Source organism: Myotis lucifugus, unplaced genomic scaffold (assembly GCF_000147115.1).
Source record: "Myotis lucifugus unplaced genomic scaffold, Myoluc2.0 scaffold_18, whole genome shotgun sequence".
In the NCBI taxonomy this organism is placed as follows: domain Eukaryota; kingdom Metazoa; phylum Chordata; class Mammalia; order Chiroptera; family Vespertilionidae; genus Myotis; species Myotis lucifugus.
This window is the reverse complement of record NW_005871066.1, coordinates 10217027-10223660: the sequence shown is the minus strand read 5'-3', so window position 1 is coordinate 10223660 and position 6634 is coordinate 10217027. Positions and strand designations below refer to the sequence as shown.

General features: G+C 43.6%; 1 non-coding gene across 1 annotated transcript; it reads right to left on the bottom strand.

The window, feature by feature from the left end:
* Positions 1 to 2523: 2523 nt before the first annotated feature.
* LOC111825247 lies at positions 2524 to 2706 on the bottom strand. The gene has a single exon (XR_002828407.1). It is a non-coding gene; the product is annotated as a U2 spliceosomal RNA (small nuclear RNA).
* Between the last annotated feature and the right edge of the window lie 3928 nt (positions 2707 to 6634).

The following is a 6634-nucleotide window of genomic DNA, read 5'->3' as shown; positions in this document are numbered from 1 at the left end:
TTGTGGAAAAAGGGAGCTAGTTAACTTTTAGACACTTAGAAAATCCAGAGATGGCACAAGTGAACCCTTGACTTCAGATTTATTGGTAGAATATCTTTTCTTACAGCCATTTAATTTTCTAAAGTATTTTTCAATCATTCATTTGATATAGCCTCTTATCCTTTTTTTTTTAATTTTATATTTTTATTGATTTTTTACAGAGAGGAAGGGAGAGGGATAGAGAGTTAGAAACATCGATGAGAGAGAAACATCGACCAGCCGCCTCCTGCACACCTCCTACTGGGGATGTGCCCGCAACCAAGGTACATGCCCTTGACCGGAATCAAACCTGGGACTCTTCAGTCCTCAGGTCGACGCTCTATCCACCGAGCCAAACCGGTTTTGGCTCTCTTATCCTTTTTACTCCCATTTGCCCTTTAACTGGTCATAAAGTGAGAGCATGGGAATAAAAACAAAGTAGCCACAGAAAGTCTTGCAGAGATGTGGTTAGATAAGCTGTGTTTAGGACACAGGAGAGATGCCTAGATAATACCATATCATTGTTATCACACAAACCTGAGAAGAATGAATATTTTTTGCTAACTTTTCAGGTTTCTACTATTGTACAGAATGAGAAAAAATAATTTGGCATTTTTTGCTTATCCAAAATAAGTTTTCTTCGAGAATCAGCTGTTACCTTAGCATAGCCTTCTTTCATTAAAAACTTAAATACGAGGGATTAGACTAAACTGAAGGAACAGGTTCTCTCTCTCTTTACCTAACAATATTAAAGTTTATCAGAAAGACATTAGGAGCCAGGCATTGGGCATAATGTGTGGAAAGTATGTGATGGAGAGGTTTATAAATTCCTACTAGGAGTTTAGTTGCTAAGTTCTAACCTTGCTATAAATATTCAAGTATTTAACAAATTAGTAGCAATTTCCTTGAATTCAGAGTTAAACCACTTCATGTATCAAAGCATTTGTTACTTTGCCCCTTAGGAAATCAAGTTATTGGTGATAGAAGCAATCTGGTTTGAGAGAGTTAAACAAGTGCATGGTTTTCACAATTTTTGCAATTGATTACACTATGTTACTTTCTACGGAGAAAGAGAATCATTTAATAATTTAAAAAAGGATTTATACATGCTACCTCCCATTTTTGTGCATTAGAGAATAATCTAGTAAAAGGTATTCCTTAGAATAGTTACGAATAAAATATTACTAAAAAAAATAAAACAATATTACTAATCTTACTATGGCTAATCAGACTCAGTTAAGTATGTACCAGCATGTAATTTAGCTATCTAAAAACAACAAAGGGAACCAGTCCTTTTCCTAGGTCTAAAATGTGCACGTCCGTTTCCTTTCGTTTTTTGTGTGTGTGTGTTTGTTGTTAATCCTCACCTGAGGATATTTTTCCATTGATTATTTATTTATTTATTTATTTATTTATTTATTTATTTATTTAAAGAGAATGGAAGGGAGGGGTAGAAAGAGAAACACATCAATTGGGTGCCTCCCACTTCCACGCCGACCAACCCGGGCTGGGGATTGAGCCTGCAAACAGAGGCACATGCCCTTGACCAAAACTGAACTTGGGACCCTTCAGTCTGTGGGCCAACACTCAATGCACTGAGCCAAACCGGCTAGGGCAAGCATGTCAAACTCAAAGGCTAACACAGGCCAAATAAATCAGGCATGCTGTCCGTGGGCTTGACATGCTTGGGCTAGGGCTTTTACTTAAGAATAATAATTCAAGTTGATTTAAGGTATCCACAACCCTTGATAGTTTTTTTTGACTACTATTTGTAAATATGGATTTCAGGTTTAGTGTTAACAAGTAATCTCTTGCTGAAGAGATAGCATTTCACTCATTTTTCAGAAAGTTAAACTTATCAGGCTGTGTATGTTGTTTTACCCTAATATTTTAAGGTATATTTAATATACCTTAAAGTTCAAACAATTCTCAGATATCTTTTCATTCTGCTCTTAGAGGACACTAAAGTCAGGGGTGGGGGTGGGGCAGAAGAAAATTTCATATAAAAACAAAATCCAGTTAAAGTCACAGGTAATTCAGAATATTTTCTTACTTTGAACTTGAGTTTCAACAAATGTGAAATAGACCATGACTACTGAAAAATACCCCCAAAAGTGTTAAGAGTAGACAAAAGGGTCATTAATGTTTATGCTATAAAGCTCATATTTGCAAAATTTCCTTTCACATATTTTTATAAGCCCTGTTACTGGAATGCCAACCTCATGACACATAAAACACATATAGCTACTAAAGGCTGGCACACTGGCACTTAAAACTGACAGCAAGTGACAAAAATAATTAAACTCAAGGGCACAACAAATTGGGTCCTCCAGTATCAGAGCAAGCAATACTACATACACCTTGACAAACCCTGAACACATCAAATAATTATAAACTCAAATGATCACTGGTTTTATATACTGTTGGAAGTTTATAGGTTAAAATGTCCTCTAGATTTGAGAAATATGGATATTGACTAAAACTAAGGCCAGTTTTGTGGGGTTTTTTGGGTGCACTGTTCCCGGAAGTACTGCAATACCAGGTCAATGCACGGAGTGGATGAGGCAAGCTCTATTCCATCTCCCTGCTCCAAAAATACATTTAACATATTGTCCTCAGAGGACATATCAGATATTAAATAGATAAGAACAGATACTACACGACCTCAGCAAAAGGCCTAGAAGCGATAAGGCCAGTTTTTTTCTTTCCAATTTTGTGGGGGGGGGCGGGGGACGGGACGGGGGCGCAGAACCATCTGTCCCATCAGCTGGACCCGTATCCCCCACCTTATAAGAGGATGAAACCTTGCTTCAAAGCAATCCTAACCTTTCATCTCTTCTCCAAATTCTAGTGGTCAAAAATGTTTTTTAAATAAAAGTATTTTACACTGTATTGTCTAATAAAAAAGTGTTATCAATCTCTAAAAAGCATGTACAAATTGGCCTGGGTCACCAATGTAAAGAATGGCTCATTTTACTTGGGAAGTTTCAGACGCAAAGGCTCAAGTTGTATTAACTAGGAGCAGGAAGAGGCACACTTCAGGGAGTTGTGAACAAAGACATGAAGGTATGAAATAGCACAACTATTTCGATATGGTTATGGTGTTCAGTTTAGCCCATCAGGGGATGTCTGCTATACGAACCCACTTAGATTTGAACAGAAACAGGGAAAGAAAGTTTGGGGTATGACTTATTCAGATAATGAAATGTAGGATGAGAGGTGAAATAATTTTTTTAAGAGAATGAGTGAAGAAAGTTCTTAGGAATCAAGTACTAAGGTTAGTGTTTTTACATGCCCCCCGCCCCCCACCAAACCTTAACATTCCACCTGCAGCTTTGAGACAAAAGTGTGGGAATTATCAGGGAATAGGCACAAATGAAATTGCCCAGAGAATATAAAATGCAAAATGCAGTCAGATAAAGGAAGTAATTGCAAATAGTATTTAAAATTCAGGAATGTAAAGAAAAACCAGGGTTCATGACCCTCATGGATTGGGTGAGTAGAAACAATAAGGATACATGTTTACCAGAAGTACAAATCAAGGATTTGTTTCCATTGGCTTGATAAACCGCCTCTTTTCCTTATTAAGGCACAAAAAACTAGGAACATTCTAAAAATTACCTTAAAATCGACTGACTTCATGTTTACCCCTCTTTTCTAAGCGAGAATAAAAGTTGCTATGATGGTAACTTTTATGATGGAGACAACTTATACATAACAAATAGACTATTGAAACTATTTGTGAGTCCTCATAGGCAAAATACCCATTTTATATTTGGAGTGAAAGCAAAAAAAGCTTTGAACTTTAAAATCTTTGTATTACTTAATATTTACAATTAATCACTGGCTTTTCTGTTCATTCACATTCACTAAAAAAAGTCACTAGTAAGGATTTATGTATACACAAATTAATTAAAAACATCAGTCTTGTTTCCAAACTACCAAGTCTACAAGAAAGACTAAAGGAAACAGCACAACCTCAGATCCAGGTTAAACTTATCTTTTCAGGTTCAGCAAACATTTCCCACTGGCATCAAATAGAGGTGGTTCCCTCAAAAAGCAAGCCAGGGTTCACGTGCACATGTATTCCATGAATAACTCCCAACTCTCAGTTGACTCCATCGGAAGGAGAAGTCTTTTAACTCTTCACTAGTTTAGGTAATGGCTACTATACTAGTTTGGCCAAGTGGGAATAATAAAAAACAAAGTGAGTCTTTCTTATTGATATGCCAATTTAAACCTTAAGAATTTTTAAATTGCTGGAGACCTTATCTTCACCTAGCAAGGTTTCTAAAACTAAATTCACACCTCCACAAAAGTGATTTAAAGAAGGCTTTAATGTTTTTATAATGGTGCAGGAATCTTAATATTCACCAACTGATAACTTCATCATTTTAAAAAACTATAGGTAAGAGGGAGACAGAAAGACAACATATAAGTATTGAAAACAGCCTTAAAACTTCAGATTACACTAGCAGATTTTATTCTGTATCACTCATCATGCTTAAATTTAAACAGAAAAGCAAATCCATTGGTAACATTGCACATTCTTGTAGGATATACAAACAGGGAAGATACGGGAAAAGTACAGGTGGAAGGTACAGAACGTTTGAAAGGGGCCCTCAAAATTCAGATAGTCTATTTTTTTTTGGTAACTTTTATAAAATTAAAAGTGTTCCTGGGTGTTACTTATACCTGCTTCCAAACCTATGGACTATTTTTTTATTCGGTCTGAAAAACTTTACGTTTTCCAGAAAATAATCGATACTCCTTGCGTGGTGGCCCCGAGGGCTCCCAGTGGATTCAAACTTCCACATTAGGGACCTGCCACCTCCTGCTAAGGATGCTGTGCAAGGAGACAGGCCGATAACAAAACAGGGCGCCAAACCTCCTCCACCAACGCCGCCCCGCCCCGCGAGGAGTGTCCCGCCCGGCCCCCCCGCTGCGGCAGCTGTTAGCCGCGCGGGGGAGGGGAAGCACGCAAACAGTCATCTCTTCCTCTTCAGGTCGCCAAAGCCACCCGCGCCCGTCTCCTCCGCCCCAGCCCTTTCCCCTCCCCGCCCCAGCCTGGGTCCCCGCCAAACCCCACAGGAATGCAGCCCAGTCACATGCGCTGCGACGGCGGTGGACGTGCCTCTCCCCCCGCGCCCCAAGGAGGCCCGGCGCCATCTTGCCCTGACGCAGTTACAAAAGTCATGGGGAGCAATTGTGTCTCCTCGTCCGCGCCAGCGCCCCAAAGTTCCGCAGAGGCCGAGCCGGGGCCCTCACCTCGCGCAGGGACAGGAGAAAATGTCAGGGAAGAGCCTTGAGATTCCCTTCGCCACTGCGTGGGTTCCACATCGGCGCGGCAGCAACGAACACCGCCGTCACTGCTCCCACTCTGCCTTTGCAACAGCCTCCCTCCGGGCTCTAGCCCCACCCGCTGCTGCAGCATGAAGTCATCGCTAGCCAATCACAGCGCGCCGGACAGAGCACACCACACACTGATTGGCTGCTTGGACCGCCTCTGCCTCTCCCCACTCGGTTTACCCAGACGTTCGGGTCGCTGTGAGGCAAGGACGAGACGGGAAACCGCCATTTCGGGGAAAGACCCCCCGAAAACAAGAGCGGGAATCACCGTGCCATTTTAGGGGGGTGCGGGGGACCCATGTTTTCTTCTCTGGCCTTGTCCTTTTTTTTCTTCGAGATAACCGTCTGCCCCTCCCCCATTGAATCACCGCCACACACAGGAATTCCCGCTCCCTTCCCCGCATTGTCCCTCGGCGGGGAAATCCTTCCCCGGGGCTAAGAGAAGTAGGAGGCAGCGACAGCAACTGCACCGACAGCAACGACAGCGTTTTACCCCGATACACGGTGGCAGGGAGGCGGCGCTGACGGTGGCTGTGTTTTTCTTACTGCTCCCCCCGACCTCTTCCGTTTCTCGCTCCTCCATCGAGACGGCGCTGGACTCGCCAGCTCCGCTTTTATCCCGTGCCTAGAGCCTGCGCACTGGAGCCGCCTCGGCCCCCAGTGGGTGTCATTTTACACCCCGAGTTCACCTAGCGCTGGAAGCCAGATGGGGTGGGGGGAGCGGAAGGCCGGGACGGAGCGTGGGAGAAAGTGCCCTGACTTGGGAGGGTGCTGGGAGGAGGTGGTCGTCCCCGGGGCCTGCAGGCATCATGCTCCCATCCAGTCGTGGCATGCCCAAGCTCACCGACCTCCAGACTTGAGGGCTACTCGGGGAAAAGGGGTCAAGAATCCATCCCACCAGACACCGAAACTTCCCCAAACCTTGGGTGAATTGTGGAATGCATCTTTTGTGAAAAAGACGGAGATCCTGTCCCCCTCTCGGCTTCCAGGTGCCTGTCTTGGAGCCTCTGGAGAGGGAACAGCGGAGGGTGGCAGCCCACAAGCAAAATGGCGGCTGGCAGCTCGTCCCCTCCCCCTCTGCCCCTGCGGAGGGGGGGGGGCAAGCCCCGGTGCACTGGACGCCGCGTAGCAAACGACGCCGACGCCGCCGGGAAGGCGACGGGGTTTTCCGACATTTTTTCCCGAACCAGAAGAAGTTGACACTTGAGAAAGCCCAGGAGGCCCCGTTCGGAAAACCGGTCCTTAATTTCGGGAGACGGCAAGAAGA